General features: G+C 37.0%; 1 long non-coding RNA gene across 1 annotated transcript in view; it reads right to left on the minus strand.

The window, feature by feature from the left end:
- LOC132050323 (uncharacterized) overlaps positions 1-22,768 on the minus strand; it is a 91,663-nt gene that overhangs the window by 66,740 nt on the left and 2,155 nt on the right. The window lies entirely within an intron of this gene.

A 22,768-nucleotide genomic window follows, 5' to 3' on the forward strand; every position in this document is an offset into this window, starting at 1 on the left:
GCAAGCTAATATGAGTGGGACAAGTTTCAAGAATTTCCAGAGTTAAGAAGACAAGATAAGATTTCGTATCACTCTTTTTTTCATACCTTGAGATTCCGTAAGGATGCTAGTGTTACGCCTCTCGTTTTCGTCGTAAGAGAACTTATGATTTTCTAGTTGGGTATGCCTTTGGAATAGAGACCTGTGCCCGAGTTTTGGAGATAGAAAGTGTTTTACTCCGTGTACAAAGGTACCAGCAGGTATTCCTGATAATTTACAGGATTAGAAGTTGAACGAATCGAATCGAATCGACGCAATCTAAACTGATTCAGGGAAATCTTCGGATCTCAGTCAATATCGACGGGCCGTCGACATATCGATGGACCGTCATTATGCGACGTCGTTATGTCTCTGCAGCCTCTGATCTGCAAGCGCAAGTCGACGGAGCAAGTTGACCGACCGTCGACACGTCGACGGGTCGTCAACCAGCTCGTCGAACCGCACAGCTAGAACTTTCTAGTTCCAATTATAAATATATGATCCCACGACTTTATTTCTCATTTTCTCTCTTCCAAGTCAAAGAAAACCCTAGTATAATTACTTCCAATATTTTCTATCATAATAGTGGAGATTTGGTAAGATCCGAGCCCCGTAAAACCCGAGCTTGTGAAGAAGAAGGTTGCTCCTGCGGTTTCATAAAAGTTGTGAGGCTTGGGAAGTTGAAGTTGAAGCTAATCCTTGGAATCTTAGGCCCCTCAAGGTATGTAAATGATTTCTACCGTTGTACTTAAGTTAATTACTAAGAGTTTAAGTAGTTTTAAGTAAAGAAAAGGTAGCTATGAAAGTGGTAAGTTGTTGAAGGGTAAAATAGTGATTATGGGGTTGTTTTAAGATGATTGGGAATGGATTTGAGTATATTTTGATATGTAAGCGTTTTCATTGTTGTTGTGGATATTGAGGTTAATGTTGGATTGAATGGGAAGTGAAGGGTTGTTGAGCTTGCAAGGGAAATGTTGTCCACAATTCGTTAAGCTCTTTTTGTCTTTAAAAATGGTTAGTAAACAAGGTAAATAGTCTAATTAAGGCCTATATTATCTTGATTGTAGACCTACGAGTTCGAGAAGTAGAAGATGGACGATTGGATATACTTCAAGGTATGTTAAGGCTAACCTTTCCTTCATTTTTGGCATGATCTTATGACACGAACGAACAAGCGAGTAAATGAGCTTTCATATTACTCTACTCTTAGAAGCACTAGGAGTACTTCAGTCGTTGATGTTCCTGTACCCCGTATAATTGTTCCTTCTGTTCATGGGTCTTGAGATTTCTTATATTGATAATGTTAGTTCAAAGGTTATCCCTCAGAGGTAATATGACCTTATGTCACTCCGTGAGTTCTATGTATACACTTCAATTATGCATTTCATTCATATACATATGCATATTGACCCATGACCAGCAGTCGTTATATACACGTGTATTATATATATATGGGGTATGGGGAAAGGGATAGGCGTTATATACGCATTACCACCTTAAGGACGACTTGAGTAACGGGAGAATGGCAACTGGGCCTCAGCTGGTGCACCTTGATAATGATTTATAGATGAGGCCGTATGTTTCTCGGCATTATTATATGATATATGGATCGGGTCGTACGTTCCTCGGCACTATTATATGAGATATGGATTGGGTTGAACGTTCCTCAGCACTATGACCTATATTTAGGCATATGAGCATGATTTTCATTGAGGGCATGCATATTATACTCCCACAGAGGCACGGTCACTTATACAGATTTATGTAAATATTTACAGATACTCGTTCATACAAATGCATACAGAGTTGCATAGATGATCAAATATTTAGTCATACATATGCAGTCAGATTGTCATTTCAGCTTATGAGTTTCAGATTTCATTATGATTCTTATACTTATGCTACTCTTGTGCCTTACATACTCAGTACATTATCCGTACTGACTCCCCTATTGCTCGGGGGGCTACGTTCATGCCCGCAGGTTCAGGTAGACAGACTGGCAGTCCATCTTAGTAGGACCTCTATCCAGCGGTGGTCAGTGCGCTCCATTTGATCCGGAGCTGCAGTCTATTTTGGGTATGCTATTCTTTTGGGAGATGTATATGTATTTTGGTATGACGGGGCCCTTTCCCGTCCTTTCTACAGCTTTTACTCCAGTAGATGTCTGTAAACAGTTGTATGTATATGTCAGATGATGTAACCTTGTCGGCTTCCATTCTTTTGTGTACAGTATATGTAGTGGCCTAGTTGGCTTGCACTGTTATTTCAGTATACATATATATATATACATATACTGATTGTACAGAGCTCTTGATGTCGCCCTTTCATGAGGTAGTATGAGCTCAGTTTAAGTTACATATGGGCCCTTGATGTTCAGTATGATTCAGATATGTGTATAGGGGTGTTTGGTCACTAAAGGTCAGACACTCGTCACGACTCATCGGTTTGGGTCGTGACACCTAGTGACTTAGATTCGTGCTGAGAATCTTTTGGGAAGTTGTTCAAGCAGCTTTCGAGCTTGTCTCAAAGTAAGACATGACTATCGATTCATCTCTTAGAGAATGCGAGAGTTAGAAGCTAAGTGAACCAAGAAAGAACACGCTACGCTTCTCATTTGGTTATATCGAAGTATATGTTATATCCCATGTTTTTATACGATGGATTATTCGTGAGCTAATCGACATAAGTCCAAGGACAAGATTATTTTTGGATATGAGATAAGGACTTTTAATCCCGATTTTAATAATTGCACGGTTTTCTAATTAATAACAATTAGTGGAAATATTAGTGGAGATTTGGGATTAATTTACCATGATTAGATTATTAAGTGGGGATTAGTGATTAATTATGATTAATTAGCTTAATTAGACCACAAAGTGGGCCCACAAAGGTGGCTGAATCTGATTGGTGATTGGGTTGAGTGGGACATGTCATTGTGGTTGGACATGTGTGTCCACTTCATAAGCAAAGATATATATTCTTAATTTATGACTAAAGATTAGTCATCCACCTCATTTTTCATCTTCAACCCAAGGGAGTTTGAGAGCGGCCAGCCCCATGGCAACTCACGGCCATGGCTGTCCTTGGGCAAGCTTGTGTTCTTGATGAAGAAAATTTATTTCTAAGGCATTCCAATCACTTAGAAACCATTGGCAACGTGGATTTGATCATTTGGGGCAGCAAGAATGCTTGTTATCTTAATCTACTAAATTCAGCAAATTATGGAGCCAAGTTGTTAAGGTAAGATTTAATCCTTTTCTACATGTTTTAGGGGTGGTTTGGACGTGTTGTGAATGTGTAAATGTGAATTGGATATATGAAATTATGTATGTTGATGTTGGGATGTTGTTGAAACCGTAGGGGCTATTTTATGTGAAAATGGTGAACTGATTTTATTTAGGATTTTGGTTGTTGTTGTCATGGATTATGTGATGAGAATGAAGGAATTAAATGGTTAAAGTTGAAGTTGAATTGGTTTTGTGAAATTTACATTGTAAGGATTATTGTGATATTAGTGTAGTTTTCATGCCTATGAATAAGTGATGTAGTTGCCATGTGGTTGCTGTTATATTTCACTAAATTAGACGAAAAGATTGTATGAAATAATGTATAAGAAGCGTATGTGGTTTGCTTGGTGTGTTCGTAGGTGTTCGCAAGATTTTCGAGCATCTTTTATGTTATTAGTTAAATTTTTTTGATATGTCGTTGTTGTTCTTGTTGAGCTTGGAAGATTAAGTATGACTAAAGTTATGCATGATGTTATTGTATTGGTTGGGCTGTTAGAAGATCGTTTCGATGAAAACGTTAAGACTATGGATCATTAAGGATAACTTGAATATGTAGTAGTCGTATGTGGATTGTTATCGAATGTTGTGAATGTGGGCTGTTTGGAATGTTGTGCGGGCTGTTCGGAGTGTTCTCGAGTCTTGTCTTGAATAGCCTCGATATGGTACTTGAACGTGTGGTTATTGATGTTGGCTTAGTCATTGTGTAATTGGTTTAAATATAAAGGGAAGCGTCGTCTAGTTCCTAGAAAGGAGTTACTAACGTTAGAATACGTTTTGAACCTTCCCGTAGCTTAACCATAGTTCTTGACGTCTTAATATAGGTTGAGACGCTTCGGGCAGCGTATACGTGTTGTGTTGCGAATAAGCGCTAAAGGTATGTAAAGCTATCCCTTCTTTCTTTTGGCATGTCCTAGAAGTAAGTAATGTACGATATGAGCTTTGGGGTAATTCTATTCACAAGTTCCGAGCATGATTTATGATTCTTATTCACTTCTAGATGTTAGAACTCTTAGAGTAGTCGAGCTACTGCCCTCGAGTCTTCTATGTGATTGGATAGTAAATGATACATAAAAGTTCCTATTCTTAAAAGGCTCTATAATGACTAATGTCCTTAACTTTCATAAGCTGTCTCATATTAACTTGATACATGTCTATGATCCCTGAGACTTTACTTAATATAGTTCATAATGACAATTAGAGAGAACTTAACATGACTATCGTCTTGATACTCGAGTGTTAGTTAGTCTACTTATCTATTGAGTCTCGGATGATGATTTAGTTGCATATGGTTACTCTTTACTCGCTCGTGCATCTTGTTGTTACATCTTTCACCGAGTCCCGGGCCGGGTATGTTATCACGCACATTTACTACATTATCCACCGAGTCCCTCACTAGAGGGCCGGGTACGCTAAATGATGATATGATTATGGCACCGAGTCCCATGATGGGCCGGGTACGGTATACGTCTACACGACTTTATTCACCGAGTCCCATAATGGGCCGGGTACGGTATATGATAATGATATGCATGATTTCATTCGTAAGGCACAGTTACAGTGACTTCTTGGCTATTATACTTGTCTCCTGGAATCTTTACTTCAGTTATGATCTTTCTTATTGTATTTCATGCTTTATATACTCAGTACATATCTCGTACTGACCCCCCTTCTTCGGGGGGCTGCGTTTCATGCCCGCAGGTACAGATACTCGATTTGGTGATCCTCCAGCTTAGGACTTCTATTCAGCTGTCTTGGAGTGCTCCGTTGTTCCGGAGCCTAGACTTTTGGCACAGATCTATTGATATATGTATATGTTTATCCAGGGGTACGGCGGGGCCCTGTCCCGTCAAATGTCATTGTTGATACTCTTAGAGGTCTGTAGACATATGTGTGGGTTGTATATAGATGTTGTTCAGCTGTGTCAATGTGACTTATTTTGGGACGTTCCCGTATGTAGTGGCAGCCTTGTCGGCTTGCGTATACATATTTTGGGATGTTGTATGTAGTGGCAGCCTTGTCGGCTTGCGTATGTATTTGGGATGTTCCCATACGCTATGGCAGCCTTGTCGGCTTGTGTACTATTTATCCTTTGATTGATCGTGACTCCTCAGGAGACGGGTTGCCTTGTTATATATGTGACAGTTCTGAGACGATGTTTGTTTTTATAAGTTTCCATATTATGTTTAGTGCGTATTGATTATAGCTAACAGGTGTGTATACGAGTGTCCAGCTCGGGCACTAGTCACGGCCTACGGGGTTGGGTCGTGACAGTATATGGGACATTGGTTGTCTTGGTCTTCGAGGTTATGAGATATTGGACATGTTATCCCTTTTTATGAAGGTTCAAGTTCATATGTAACAATTATCGAAAGGCTTGGAGGTTAAACAAATCAAGGGAATTTAGATTGCCGAGACTTTGGGAGAACTTGATAGATTTTCGGATGGGATTTTTGAGTCAACTTGAGCGGGGTATATCTCCTAGAATACAAGGAATTAAGGAATCTATAACCTATGTAAATTCAAGTTCAGAGAGTTTTCTTTCCAATGAAACTGAAAATTCGCAAATCCGACAAGTACGGTGCCTTTTACGGCACGTACAAAAATGTACGATCTGTTGAAGTTGGACGTGAAACCCATGGCGGTGGCCGACCTTCTTGTATTTTAAGTACGTTTTAAAGGACATGTTAAGTCATTTTCACTTGAAACTTAGTCCATAAGCTCCTAAGACCCTCCCAAGTTCATATAGACCCTAAGACAAACCTAAGTGATTTCACCTAAGTTCTACACCAAAAGTTCAAGGAGGACAAGGAAATGCACTTGTATGGTGTTGTTGATGGATGAAAGCTTGTGGTGAGCTAGGAGAAGTTAGAGTTTCGATTTGAAGTTGCTGTTTCAGGTAAGTACTTCACCTTCTTGGTTATTTTTAAGATTATTTTGGTATTGGTTGTGTGAATTAAGCGAACAAAGCTAAGACAAACTTGAAAGAAAGGTAAGATGTTCCTCTTGTGTTGTTGGATTGTTTTGAATGGTATGTACTTGCTGTTGTGGCTGGAATTCTTGGTAAGTAACATGAATATGATGTACTTTCTGTTTTGATTCATGCTTATATGTTTATATGAGGATTTACTGAAAAGATTGGAAGTAAACTTGAAATAGAACATGAAGAAACAAGATGTTATGCATATGGGCAATTTTGGAAGAATCTATGAGATGGATTTTGATTTAATTATATGTGTTATGATAGATGTGGTGTTTTTGTATTAGATTGAGTTGTGTTGGTTGGAAGTGAATGTTACAGGAGAGATGTCGTCCAAATTCTCGTAGACAAGCTACTAGTCTAATATGTGAGTTAAACTTACTTAGCCTTGATTAGAAGACTTTTTATGTTATGTAGATTGAATTGAATGGTTTGATGGATTGCTCCAGAAGTATTAAGGACGCAACAAGGTTAAGGTATATTAAGGCTATCCCTTCTTTCTCCTGGCATGACCCATATGAGAAAAAACGATATGTAATTGAACGTTACTCGATAACGACTCTACTCTTAGAGCACTAGAGTGGTCTATTTTTTGTCATTCATATAGTTGAGCTTTAAAGTATGTTATTCCTTGAGTTCCTAAGTCCCAAAGGGACATACATAAAGTTATTATCTTTCAGATACATTTTCATGATTGGTTCTAACATCCCGAAGGGGGCACCTGTTAATAATAATGATGCTCATAATGTAACTCGAAGGAGTTCAGCTTGAAAGTTCCTCCGAAGGGAGTTCCAGGTCTTGTAAGTTCTGTCATGCATTGCATACCTCATATATATGTGTGTGTGTGTGTGTGTGTGTGTGTGTGTGTGTGTGTGTGTATCATGATTTTATGGGGAAGGGCAAGGGCTTATATACGCAAACCACCTGATCAGCTGGTATATGAGGATAATGCTCGAAGGGGCCGATATGACATGATGCCCGACGGGGCGAAGCTTGATGGAGCATATAGGTAAAGGTGTATCATGCATATTCATGGCCCCTGGTGGCAGTCACAGGTACAGGTTGATTCTAACGCCCTTTCTTGTCATTGAGGTCTTATTGTGTTGTTTCATTTCTGCCTCAGATACTCGGTACATTATTCCTACTGACGTCCCTTTGCCTGGGGGCGCTGTGTTTCATGCCACGTAGGTATAGACAGATGAGTAGAGGGCCCTTGCTGTAGGATCTTCCCGGGCTATCAACGGGATTGATGAGCTCTATTTCTATTCAGAGCATTGCCGAGTCGGAGTACATATGTGCATACATGTGTCATATGCATTATGGGTATGTTGGAGCCCTGTCCCGACTTATGTTATGGTAGCTTGGTCCATGTTAGAGACTTTGCAGGCAGTGTCTTATGTATAGTTATTGACACCTAATTTTCACCTCATAAGATACGTATTTTAATTTTCAAAATTCTCGAGTCAAAGACGGAGCAAGGATGCACCCTCAATAAATTAAAATTTCAAAAATCCCGAGAAAATTACAAAAATTGACATTTAATTATTAATTGATAATTGCAAGAAAATTACGAGTTATTTACTTTTATAAATATAATTCAAAAAGAAAATATGTATCCTGCTCCGTCTAACTCGGGAAAATTGTTAATTAAGACGACGTATGAATTACGGCTCATTTTTCACATTTTTAAATATTGCTCGGAATTATGTCAATATTGGGCTTATATTAAAGCTCGTATTTTGAAATGACGTATTATGAATTTTGTTTTCATAAAAAATAATTTTATGAGAGGGTTTAAGCAAGTACGAATTTTTATGAAATTGAGTATTTATTTGAAGTTGAGTACAAAGTTTTAAAAGTTTGTATTTTTAAAAGCTGGGGTCATTTTTAAACTACTTAAAAACTTTGGGGGGAGGGGGGGGGGGGTGGGTGGGAGTATTATGTTTTAAAAGGGGGTTGAAGTTTAACAAATAAACTTACCCCCCCCCCCCCCCCCCCCGCGTTCTGTTGTTTTCATTTTCAACCCCGACGTTATGTTTTCTCCGTCTCAGGCGATTAGGGTTCCGTCAATGGAGCTATTTCACGGCGATTCATGGCCAACTTCCACCAAATTTTTGAGGGCTTTTCCTCTCCGACCTATGTTCTCACTGTTCCCAGGTTTAATTTTGTGTTTTTCACGTTATTTGGGGTCAAATTTAGGCATTAAATTGGGATGCTGCTCAGAATCTCTGAGTACGTGGTTGTCATGGGCGGAACCAAGAGTTCTGAGCCAACTTGTGCATCACGTACTAAAAACAGCGGACCTAGGGTAATTTCCCAAAAAACTTGTACAATTCGAGTACTATTTTGGGGATTTTTGTATCTTATTTGTAAAATATATACATTGGATGTACTGGTTTTTGTCCTATTGATAACTAGATGTACTATCCTAGTATTTTTTTGATTTGTTAGATTTTTATTCGGATTTTTATGATCCAAATTCGTTATATTATGTGATATGTGTGATTTCCTGGTTGGTAGTTGTACAATAAGTGCGAATTTGTTCAGAAATTTGTTGTTTGTACTAAAAATTTGAATATTTTGAATTAAGGTTTCAAATTTATGGAGAAAATCTGTTATGGACTTGTGCCCTTTCCATTTTTGTCCCTAAGGCCTACTTTTACTCCTATAAATAGTGTCACGACCCAACCCCTTAGGCCGCGACTAGTGCCCGACCACAGGCACCCGTACCACCCATTAATCGAAATGGCGTACGAATAACTTATACGGTACAAATAACATATATTTACGAGAAAAGTGGAACGTCGCCCCGTTGTCACAAATGTACAAATATACATATTGTTATCGCAATCCGGCGAGATAATATCACATATAAGCCGATAAGGCTACCATAGTATGGGGGGGACGTCAAATCACAAATCACACGAGACGCGGCCGAACGGTGAATACCCATAACCCACACGTATATGTCTCTACGGACCTCTAACGATCATAACAAAATCATATGACGGGACGGGGCCCGTCGTACCATTCGTGAATAAACATATACATATACATAATAACGGAATGGATCGGAGTGTAGGCTCCGAACGAGGGGAGCGCTCCGGTCGGTCGAACGGGAATCCTAAGTCGCGGATGGATCAAAATGCATACACATGCCTGCGCGGCATGAAACGCAGCCCCCGACGAGAGGGGATCAGTACGGAATATGTACTGAGTATGAAAAGCATGAAATATAGTGAACAAGATCACAGTCAAAACTAGAAGTACGGAAAGTAAATGCAATATTCAAAATATCAAAATGCTTACTCATAAAAATACAAATCATGCATAGGGCTCTTAGAACGGTGGTCGCCACTTTGTCGTTGGCGCCACGCCACATCATACTCCCGAGAAGATTTCATATCTTCGTATCCCGTCACATCATAGCATATCATAACATCATAACACATCATAACACCAAACGGAACCCGGCCCTCTAACGAGGAGCTCGGTGAACCGTAACACATCATACTCCTAATTTATCAAAGTACGCACGACACATAACTTAGGCCGGGACTCGGTGAAGGATGTAGTAACATAATGCACGAGCGAGTCGTGAGCAACTATATGCGATTTAAAACATTTTCAAAGACTCGACAGATTAATCAAAATGAACCATTATTTAGAACAAAGGCGGTAGTCAAATCAGATTTCTTCCGAATGTCATTTGAAGGCATATCAAATAGAACTTTAGGACTCATAAATACGTATAAACTATGTGACGAAATTTATAGAACTTAGGGGTATAATCGTCATTATAACTCTATAGAGAATATAAGTAATCGCCGCTCGAAGCTAAAGGCGATCATTACACTAAATCCTTTCATAAGTCGTTATTTTTACATAAAGGAAAACCTCGGGGCCACGGACGAGTATCAAACCAATCCGAGTCCATTTATGAAAGTTGGAGACCTTATCCATTATGGAATCTCCCACGAACGTTTCGAAGCGATCCGAGCTCGTCTTTGAAAGTTACGATCGTTCGTAGTTACGGAACCGTTTTGAAATAAAAGTCTTTATGAAATATTTGAAATCAACTCATATAAAAACACAAGGATCATGATTCATTCGTATTAAGAGAGCCAACATTAAGAGATGAACAAGAATCGCACCCAAGCTCGGATCTTGAGAATGGAGTCACCCCGAGGCTCGTATCACAATCTGCTTACGACTAAGACATGCCACAAGAAAGAAAGGGTAAGCTTCACATACCTCGTCCCTCTTCCTATCAATCCAAACTTACGTCTGGCTTCTCCAAAAGCTACAATAACATCATTTGGCACCAAGCATTAGTCATAAGCGCTTAGAAACCCAATTCCAAAGTTAACATTTCATCTACCGAAATTTGGGCGACATCTCCCCTATAAATTCAACATCCCCGAGATTTCAACTCGGCCAAATTCATCAACAACCATGCCAACAACCAAACTACAACATCAATAATCAATTCAAAATGCGTTCTAACATTAATAACTCTTTTTACATAATTCAACAACATTCATAATATTCCAATATGCTCACTTTAACTACTTACATTCAAACCAATACCAACGTTTATACATTCGATTACTAATTCAAAACCATTCAAACAATATTCACGAACACTTTAAACAATTCACACAATTCTCCAACTCTCCCGAAAACTACCCCCAACCCGAGGCACTACACCCATATTTCTTTTTCTCAAATTCATGAATTACACCAACAAATCCACATTAACAATGTCAATTCTATAACTACAAAAATTACATAAAATTCACATTAACTTCCAAATCAACCCATAACCAACACAACATCACTTTGAGTCATTAAACTTGCATTTTCCTCATAGAATCCCAACGACGACAACTAAAATACTAACGACGATTTGTCCATTCGACTACCTGAGGACCATCTTCGGCCAACAGCATACAACCACATATAGATGATTTTCATTCTTTTCTTCACAACTGCAACAATCAAAACATGCTAATTAGAATTAATACATTGCTTTTGGCACAACACACTTGCACGGCCAAACACCACATTCCGACCTCAACTTCACATGCATATTTTCATGAATTTCGTTCGCTTCCAACTTATCACAACATGCGCAAACACCTATAAAACTAAGGAAGATTAAACCTCACCTTTTCCCACTTTTGTTCTTCACTTGGCTTGGGTTGAGGATTTGCATGAACCAAGGATTTTCTTGTTCTAACAATTGCCACGTGTTGTTTAGCACCTTCCACGAAAAGTGGAAAACATAGAAGAAATAATTTTTTTGATGGCTATTTTCTTGACCTCCATTTTCTCTCCTTGGCCGAAATGGTCTCTTCTTTTTCTCCTCATTTTTCTTGAAATTTCTAGATGCTAAAGATGATAAAAATGATGACTTAGTCATCTTTTATTTCCATGTATTAACCAACCATGTGGCCCTTGGCCCACAGAATGTGTGCATGGTCACATGGCTTTTAATTTCATGAAAATTAAGTCTCCAAATTTTCACTTTTGGCCCCATTTCATGAAACATTAGTTTCCATAATTTCACTTTCAACCCCAAATTTTTTTCTTATTCCAAATTTACCCTTAACACTCTATAAATGAAAAGATGAATATGCAATTTGTGCATTAAAACAAAATCGAAGGTCAAAATTCTCAACCTCGTTTCCCGAAATGGTCTTGCCCTTAACTTTTCATGGTTGGCTCGGAATGTCCCAATGTACAAAAATATGAGATATAACAAATAGAGTGAAAATGGTCACATTAGGAAGGGAGGCTGGATCTCTCTCTCCCTTTTTTTTTTTTTTTTTGTTCAGAAAAAATTATACATATAGAAAGCTTTACTAAGTTCTTACGATCATATATACCCTTATATACTACGATATACAACCGATGTACAAAAAATATACTACTATAACTACTACAAAATACAAGATACTAGTCTAAAGTATACTTGTGCTATATAAGTTAAGAAAAACAAAGAGGGTGTTTTAAAGGATTTTGAGGTGTTGGTGTTGAGTTGTGGTCTAATCCCTCACTTTTGATTTTTAGTTGCTTACTAAAAAGGTAATACCCCGTTCCATCCTATTTTCTTCATTTTTAGTTCTTTTAATAGATTTTAGTCTGTGTATCATACTCTGAGCTGTGTTTGAGGTTTCTTCAGTGTTATTCTTGTTAAATAGCTTTGTTTGTGTTGAATTGATGATATTATTGTAGTTTAGTGGTTGTTAAGTTAATAATGATGTTTAAAAATGGTTGAAAATGAGAAGAAAAGCATGTCTTATCTTGTAGTTACTGTTCCATTGGATTATTTGTTAATTTTAAGATGTTTAGGTTGATTCTAAGTCTTAAATTATGTGTTGGTTGTATCTGGATGTTTTTCCTGAAGTATGGTGTCTTGAAATGGTTTAAAATGAAAGAGAAAGTCTTTCTTATTTACTGTTAAGTTATAATGATAGTGCAATAGGGTTTAAGAGGTTTTAGTGTCAAAAATTGAATGATAAAGCTAAAAAATATGAGGTTTAAAAGAGATAAAGAGAATGGTTATTTGTTGCATTTCTTTGTTTCATCCAATCTTTTTCAAAATATTGTTTTGATATGGTAATGAGGTCTGAAAGAGTTTTTAGGGGGTTCATTAGCAGAGTTTGGAATAAGGTTAGGTGTTAGTCAATCTTACTGCTTCTTTTGCTTGTTTTAAAGGAGGTTGGGCTGATATTTTGTAATCTTATGACTATTTGACTATTTAGATTCGAGTTTCTGCATTTTGTGTTCCTATATGATTACATTAAGTCTATATTTATGCTTGTTTGGTTATTTTGAGTAGACTACGGTTCATTTTGGTTTAATTTACCGGTAGTTGTCTTGATTATTACTCTAAAGCTGTGTATAAGTTTAGAAAAATGAACACACAATCCCTATGTCAGCGGAAAATGGATATACTTAGTCTAAATGATCCTCATAATGTTGTAGAATGTTTGTTTAAAATTAGCTTTGGTGATCGTTATTTGAAAAGCTGGCTCCCCTCCCTGCGAGAGATAGTCTAAGCCTTTTACTATTGTTTAAAATGATCTTGCTTGAGCATACTCTTGGTAATTATGAGGTTTGCTACACATTTTTTACCTTGTATAGACCTTAAGCTAAGTCCTGGACCTTGCAAACCCTTTTAAAACTTTGATGTGTCTTTGATTTGTCTGTATGGTTGGCATATATCTTGAATTAAGAGAATTGGAACTCCTTGATTGCTTGTTGGGTTTAAACTAGACCATAACTTCTCTTAAAAGTCACATTCTATTAGTATAATTGTGAAAGATAAACTGTAACCTTTTTGTAAAACAAATGACTAATTGAAGCTGTGTGTGAACCTCTATATTGCCTTTAGTGTTAGTGTTGACTTACTTGCATTGATCACCTTCGTATTATGTCAAGTATTTGAAAAGTAAAATATGACATTGTCTACTTGATTATGAGCTCCGCTTAGTAAGGATTAGAGGCTTTAAGTAAAGATAAGGCTAAAAATGGAACTACGATGGATGCACTTGCCTAGTTGACTCATTAGAATGGCTTAAGCCTTAAATGACCACACATCATGTCTAAAACTTGCATGAAAGCTAAGAATTTGTGATTCGATCTTCTTGTACGAGACTAATTATGAGAAATTTGGATATAAATGAACTTTGTATAATGCTACATTGAAGCTAAATGGTTTTTCACACCTAAGTCTATCCTGGAGCCTTTTTGTAAACTTTGGAGTTCCTATACATAATCTCTTTGCCACTTCTTGTTTAAATGAAAAGTATGTCTAATGTCTTCCTTGTTTGGCTCATAATGAGTGACATGAATTTTTAGGACTTACATTGGGACCCCTTTACTGTATTGAGACATTGCTATAACTTGTCTTCATATATGCTAATTAACATGTACTATGCATTAGAGCATTTTTTTTTTTACTTGCTGTACCCAGTGACCTTTCTATCTTGCTGTGTCATTCTCATTGTTGAATTCCGAGATGTGTTTATCTGTCTATGTGATTTACCGAATTTAAGAGTTAAAATTTAGGGTATAATTGCATGATATAATGTGAGTTTAGGGGGATATAAGAGGGTATGCCCCTCTTTGGGGTTTGGCCTCTATATGCCTAAGTATATGAGTTTGGTATATATATTAAGTTTATATAATTAACAAATTCTTGAAAAAGCATTATATACAAAGCGATATGTTTGTGTATATCCCCTTTATACTTAGAAAAATTTAAGATGAATGAGGGAGTATATCGGTGAGCATATGAGTGTATACCATGTATATTACCCTTCACACTTAGAAAATTTATGAAACTATGGAGCTTGTTGATGGGCCTGGCTTGGTGGACTAATCATCAGTCGACTATTGCTCATTATTACTAGGCCATTATTATTCTCATTAGTCTCTTATTATCACTGGCCTTAGCCCAAAAGTTGTAATTTATTTTTTGGCTTTGTAATAATTATTGTAGTTTAAATTTTCTATACTTAGTTTAATTATTGGATGTATGCTAATGTAATGGTATACCCTTTTTGCATTTACAAACCCGTTGATGGGTCCCAACGGGGGGCCCGTGCCATCTAGATCGAGTCAACCTCATTATGGATGGCTAAGCATTTGGATGCATTTATTCGTTGGGCGTGATAGGCCGACTCCCTATCTCTTATTATTTGTTTACAAATTGATGAAATGTGTTTTAGACAGCAAAAGATTATCCATGTTTAAAGTCGCCAGCTCAACTTTTATACTATGCAGTTTTTTGGGAAAATTAATGTAACTTGCAATTTTTTAAAAATAATAACGATTAATTTAGTATAATTCGGACAAAAATGATCAATTTTATGAACTATGGGAGTGATTTGGACTTTTTTTTTGAAAACTTGTGGATTATTGACTATATTAGCGATTTGGACTTCCAAAAACTTGGACTAAAATTGGCTAAAAAATCTATAATGTAAATATAGTTGACAAATGGACCATAATAGTATTCCTTAAGCTATTTTCCACACTTAAATAAAAACTCTTTAAAAAACTTAAAACTTAAACGGGTGGGCTTACATAGTGTATCCTAATCTAACCAAAGTTCGGGTAAGGGTTGGTGATCCCAGAGGAAGGTGTTAGGCACCCGGTATTAAGGATTCATAAAATACGATTTACCTACGGGTTCTAATAGTATGCCTTGTAGATATAAATGGTTTTTGATAAAAACTGCTTTTGTTTTAGATTCTCGCAATAAAAAGGTTAGTCATTCATGCAAAAATACAACATTTTCAAAAGATAAAAGCAGTAGAGTTTTGCCCAAAATTGGGCATTAAGGTTTTGAGACTAGAATACCTAGGTTAAAAACCCTTTTTCGGAACTGATTTTCTAATTTTCTAAAATTGGGTGGCGACTCTAAAATAAAGTCCATTTTAGAGCACCGTCACGTAGAAGTATATTTTTTTTTTTTTTCCGGTACGATTGACAAGTACTTCCAGGGACATTTTCCTTTTAAAATGAGGCAAGTGCAAATACGAATCGGAAAAAAATAGAACCGCTACGGATGGCGACTCCATTTGGAGACAATTTAAGGTTCTAACCATAAGGGTTCCAATAATTGTGTGTTTGTATAAATTGTTTAAGTGACATAAGTTGTTTATGTGTTAAATTTACGCAAAATATCATAGTTATTCATGCATGCATACTCCCACTCAGCATTTATTTTATATTTTTCCAAGGGTGACGACGCGAGATGAGCTGCGGTCATACCTTGACTAGAAAACCTTTTTGCTATATTCTTTGGAGGTCTCTAAGGTCGAGTGGGCATGCTTTTAGTCGTCACGGACCTTAGAGAGCCCACCCTTGTCCGCTTGGGTAACTTTGTGTCATTTGCTTAAAAAATCACTCTAGAATAATTAGCGTAAGAGCGAAAGCCAAATCCTTACGATATAGTACACATGCGACCATAGACCAGGTTTGGGTATCTCGGACACTTTGAATCGGATAGGATAGACACCTTCTGTGTTCGGATAATGGTGTAAAAACACAGACTACTTACATCCCACTATTTGCTATTTGAAAGCATTATTGTGCTTTGTGTGAAATAAATTACTATTCTGGGGGCGAGGGACTAACGTGTGCATGTCTTGCTGAGATGTCTCCTAATGTGCGATTTGATATGATTGTGGGTCCGCCCCACCGATTTAGTAATATGGTGGGAAGGTTTGACTAATTATCAGAAAAAAAGTGACAAAGGGTTGCATAGGGCATCTACCTTCGTTGATGAGTATGACTGGGGATCCGAGTCTGCTAGAGATTATTACTGGTTATTTGGACAATGACAGAATGGCGTTCAGATTTGAAGAAATAGAGATGACTCCCACTTTAGAAGAGATTAGAGTTTGTCTTGGAAAGTGTAGGAAGCGCTAACAAGTCAAAAAGAAGTTAGCCCAAAATATCCTTATCCCTCACAAACCTACCCCAAAAAGAAATCAAAGACATGTTTCTTGTCAACAAAGCGATTGGGCACAGGACCACAGCTATAGCCTTTAGAGAGTTATATGGAGGTATTCATCCCACGCTTGAGGGTACGAAAACCACATCACTTGAGTTTTCTTCACTCTAGTCTGGAGCTAACCAAACACTAGCCTTATCCCTGCCTATTAAGAACCATGGTATTTCCACTAAATGCCTCCCTAGCTATTGACACTCGGGTTGTCTTTGTTGCCAGTCTTGTGCCTTGGGGAGATTCTACAATTGGCTTACCAAATATTTTGACATCATCCCATTATCATCGGATATATACCTTTCGGGGTTGCGGACCTCTTAGTCCAATGGTGCGTACTTAAGCATTTAGATAAGAGCAGTTTATCTACTCGCCGATATCTGGCCCTGAGAGAGGATGATTTGAGAGTCACGCTATGCCTTGTGGGGTTAAGATAAAAGAGGATGGGCTCACATCTTTCAGTGAGAGAAGAAAGAACATATGGAAAGTACACGATTTTCATTCCAAAGCTTTTGTGTTAAGAGTCGTAGGTGTCCATATTTATCGACATGGGCATTACGTCGGACCCTACGCACCATTAAAGTACTTAGACAGTTTGGTATGAGACGAGTTATTCCAAATGTGGGTAATATGGAGAGTTTGTCTTGGATTATAAAGAAGGTCATATCGAAGGAATAAAAAAGATGGGAGAAAGATTGGAAGAATGTGATAAGATAAGATAAGTTAGATGAGGATCCAAACAATCAAGTCATGATAAAGACTACTATGTAAACTGGCTTAGGGATGAACTAGGCGGTAAGTACTTTACTCCCGAGGACCGTATCATGCTATAAATTTTTCATAGATAGAGAAAGCCGTGAATGCAATTCAAGTTAGAAGAATGAAACGATGGGTAGAAGGGAGAAAGCGAATCATCAAGCAAATACGAGAATATGACCAAGAGATAATTAAGAGTTTGACGAGGGCCAGGCAAATGCCTTATTAAGAGCTTAGAATGGCTTGACACTTTTGTTAAAAGAGCCATAGATACGGACGTTGTTGGTGACGATCGGAGGGGTCGGTGGATCGGGACAGCATTGATGCCGTACTTGTAGCCATTTAGACCACCCTTCGAAAGGACGAATGATGAGATGATAGAGAGCGATTTGTCCATGGAGTGGACTTTTCTAATTATCGCATTTTATTTACTCTAAAAGCCTTGTAATCCCACTTGGTAAAATATTAATCAAAAGCACGGGGATTTTTATTTTTAGGGAACAATACGGTTGTTTTACATATGTACCTGGTCGCCATATGCAGCTAGTAGCCTCGAACAACCGGTATAGGAAAGTGAATTATATATTGTCTACATGCTTATTTAATCTGTGTACTTTGTGTGAAAATCATATATATTGTCAAAACTCTTGATTGGTCCACATTCCGGACACTACCTAAAAAAATGTTATGGCCGTATCTTGTCGTTTGGAAATTCCAAAGTCGTTATGGAAAGTTAAGGGCGAGACCATTTTTCAAAAATTATTTTAATGGACGAGTTGCTATAAATATTATTTATGACTATTAAAAGTATGGAAATATTGTGAAAGGTTAAGGGCAAAGAGAGAAATTCGCAAAATGGGCCGTGGAAATAATGTGAAAGGCTAGGGGTAAAATGGTAATATTAAGAAAAGTCGAGGGAGCAAAATGGGAATTTCACAAAAGGAGTTCTTGAAGGTTTCAGAAGAAGGCCATATTGCCATGTGACAAAAAGAAGAGGAAGGGAAAACTAAATAAATAAATAAGATGACAAAATAAGTCATCTTTGGTGGAATTTCAAGAAAATTCTAGAAAAATAAGAAAGGGGCTATGTGCTAAAAAATTTCTTAATTGAGGGACTAAAACATAAATATGGAAAATGGTGGAAGGCATGTATATATATATATATGAGAGTCATCTTTTTAATTCAGGAAGTGGGGAGAAAGAGAAAAAAGAAAGAAGATGAAGAACAAAAAAAAAAACAAGCATATTCGGCCAAGGTAGGGGATTTCCCCCCATGAAATCTTGCCCCAAAAATTATTTTCTTGTTGTATTTCTACTAATTCAAGGGTCCTCTTCAACGTGGTACAATTGTTGGATCGAGAAATTCATTCTTTGTTACAAAATTATAACCTAGCCAAGTGAGAAGTTGAAGGAAAAAGGTAAGATTTAATCTCTTTTTATATGTTATGACGGGTTTATTTATGTTCTAGTATGTAGAAATGGTTAAATTCATGAGAATATGGAAGTTGCGTGGTGTTTATATGTGTGTATGAAGCCATGTGTGTGTAATGTTGTGTAGACAAAATAAGTTGAATTGTATGTAGTATTTTAGTTGTGGATATTGTGGATTTTATATTGGAAGTGAAGGTTGAATGAATTGGGTTGAAATTGGAAATATGGAATATGGCCGTATGGTTGTTGCATGATGTAGAAGACAATGATTAATTGTTCTTAGTATTGGTTGTTGTAAGTAATATATAAAAATGGATGAAAAATTCATGAAAACTTGTTGGTAGTTGTTGTGGCGAAAATGATGGAAGGTTGACAAGTTATGGTGAATTAATTCTAGTTAATATTTTAGTTGTTGTGTTGCGGAATCCATGATGAAAAATGAAGGTTTGATGGCTTAAAATGAAGTTGTAGTGAATTGAATATTAGAATAGTTAATGTGATATTGGCTTGAATTCTTACATTGCATGGAAAATGTTGTTAATGTAAATTGATATTATTGGATATTCTAGTTGTCGTCGTTATGAATTATGTGATGAAGGGGAAGGTTGTTGTTGAAGTTAGTATACATGAATGATGATGAAATGTATAGTTGTTGTGAATTGGAAGGTTTCGGGTAAAGTAATATGTTAATTGAGTTGTTAGAAGATTATGTGAATTGCATTGAATTGAATTGAATTGAAGTGAATTGAATTGAATTGAATTGAATATAGAAGTGTTCTTTGCGGGATAACTACTAGTAATGTTGTTGGATTGGCGAGTTGAATTCTCGGGTTTGTTGATGTTGGTTTGGGCGACCATATTCTCGGGACGGTGTATTTTCGGGGAGATCTTGCGAAATTTCCGTGAATATAAGTGAATTTATTTGAAAAGTTGAGACAAGTGAATAACAATGGATTAAATGATTATGTGAATTCTTTTGTATGTAGATTGACAAGTTTGGACAAATAAGCATAATTAGTTGGTCGCGGCACAGGTATGTAAGGCTTACCCTTTATTCCTTTTGGCATGCCTTAGAGCCAAGTAAGTTATGTATTTTGAGGAAACTCTACTCTATAATTCGAGTTTGGTATGATTGATCAGCTCTCTCTACGATATCGGTATCTAATAATCCGGATATGAGTATTGATTTGAGCACTCGATATAAGTACTCCGATCTGTAATCGATATGAGTATTCCTAATTTTGATATAAGTATTACGACGAAGTGTTAGATATAAGTACTCTGATATAAATATTTTGACATAAGCGTTTTGACATAAGTATTTTGATACAAATATTTTGACTTAAGTATTTGATATAAGTACTCGGACGTAAGTGATACACCATAAGTAATGCGATAAAAATATTACATTATGAATAATCTATTACGATTGTCGATAAGTACGTTCGATTATGCCATCGAGTCTTGGTTTGTGTGCATTTAGTTTCTCACTACTACGGTCGTGCATATGTTATGATTTCCTTCGACGTCCGGAACCGGTTTATATCGTGCGCATTATGACATATTCGGCATTATGATGTGTTACGGTTTCCGAGACCTCGCCATAGGGCCGGTTCACAGTCTATGTGTATGATGTGATATACCCGATATATTACGATGATATGATGTGTATGATGATGTGTTCGGAGTTTGTGCAGGGGGTTGAAATCTTAAGGTATGATGTGTTGTGGCACCGGCGTCGGGGGGGTGACCACGTTCTGACTGATTTTATTTTTTATTCCGTACATTTGCATTACGGGTTTGATGTCACTACGTATTTATTTCATTACTACGCATATAGTACATATATTACTGCACATCCGGATACGATTTATGATTAGTCTGCTTATATGTACATTTGATTCGATCATGATTACGCTTCTGTATTTCACCTTTCGTACTCGGTCGTATTCCAAATGCGACCGCACTATATTCGGGCGGCGTTTCGTGTCACCGCGGGTACGCCCGGATGTTCGAAGACTTGGCTAGGAGGTTTCTGACGGGATTGGCGAGCTCCGCTTCCATCGGAGTGTCGCCGGTCGGTAAACGGTTGTGCTTTGATTTTTTCTAGGACCGGAAAGTCGTGGGTCGGGATGTCGGGTTCGTAATCGGCCATATGTCCCAAAATTTGTTTGGTCCCCTCTGAATTTGTTGTTTAACCCTATTTTTCAACGGGAATCTGGGAATTTTTGAGACAAGTTAAGGAAAAAAAGATTTATCTTGTTTGGTTCTAAAATGGGAAAATTTTGATGTGGAAATATTGGAAAATCTAAGGGGAAAATTGAAATTTTGAAAATTGTTTGGGGAAATTTTAAGTATGGGCTAAAAATTGGGGTTGGAGATTGACAAAAAAAAATGGAAACTTTGGCCCAATAGAGAGGGGTCCCGATCAGGCCAAAAACCACATTGTAATTAATTTTTGTGATTAAATCTTAAAGGGAGTATTGTATGTGAATTTCAAAATTAAATCCATGCCATGTGACAAGGTCATGTGAAAAATTAATTTATAAGGCATGGGTTCTTAAATTTTCTAAGAATTCAAGAAAAGAGAAAGAAAGGAAAAAACAAGAACAAGAGGAGCAAAAATTAAAAGGGCCCTTCGCAAGTGGTGAAAAACCAACCCTCTCTTGATTCAAAAATTTATTTTTTTTTTCCCAATTAAAAGGTCCCCAACGGGTGTTTTTCGGAAGATAACCCGTTGGTTTGTCTTTTGGATGAATTGGTGAAGTGAAGAAACTTAAAAAGGAAGGTAAAATTCCCCCTTGTATTTATGTTATGAAGGTTTTGGTTGTGTTGTGGTATATGGAAATAAGTAAAATTAGAGAATATGGAAGTTTGCATGGTGAATATGAATGTATCATGTGGGAATATGTGTAGTGAATTTTTTTAAGTTTTATTTGTATTTTAGTTGTGGATGATGGAATTTTTATTGGAAATGGAAGATGGATGAATTTTATGGAATATGGAAATATGACTTTGGGTATGGTATGTTAAGTTGGATGGGAATGAATTGAGTTTGTTTAGTATTTTTTGGTTTTGTGAACCTTATAATTAGGACAAAATGGTTTGGGTTGGTATGAAAATGGGAAAGTGGGATTATGTTTAATGTGACATGATATTAAAAAAATGAAGTTGTTCAAGTATAGATTATGGTTTTTGGGGATGTTGTAAGTAAAAACCCTTGAGACAATTTGGTCCTATATAAGGATTTTTTGGGTAGAATATGAAATTGTCGAATATTAGGGAAGTTTGAAATATTCTTGGCTTGTTTTGTATGATCTCAAAAGGGATTTATATGGAAATATTGATTTGATTTGAAATTGTGAATCGAAAGCCACATTATGTGGGAAAAAAGCTATTATGTTATGTTGTGGTTTGTGGTGGTTGTTGATGTTCTTGGTGTTGTTTTGGGTTGTTGTTGACTTTTTGGGGGTTGAAACTGGGGTGCTATATGTATAGGGGAGGTTTGGGGGAAATTTAGAAAAAGTATTTGGTTAAAAATTGAATCTTAAGTCATGAATAGTAGGGAAGAATGACATTTCGATTTTTTACGAAACAAGGCCGGAGTTTCGACGAGCTTAACAACGGGAAATTGTAAAGCTACCCACTTTCCTTGGAGCCTAGATGTACTAGGCTTGAATTGGCCGGGGAAACTCCCTTTGGAATCCGTTCGAAAATTTTCCCTTTTTTTGGTAAATTGAAATTTGTTAGGTTATGAACGTTAGAAAGGTTTTC

Source organism: Lycium ferocissimum, chromosome 1 (genome assembly GCF_029784015.1).
Source record: "Lycium ferocissimum isolate CSIRO_LF1 chromosome 1, AGI_CSIRO_Lferr_CH_V1, whole genome shotgun sequence".
Lineage (NCBI taxonomy): Eukaryota > Viridiplantae > Streptophyta > Magnoliopsida > Solanales > Solanaceae > Lycium > Lycium ferocissimum.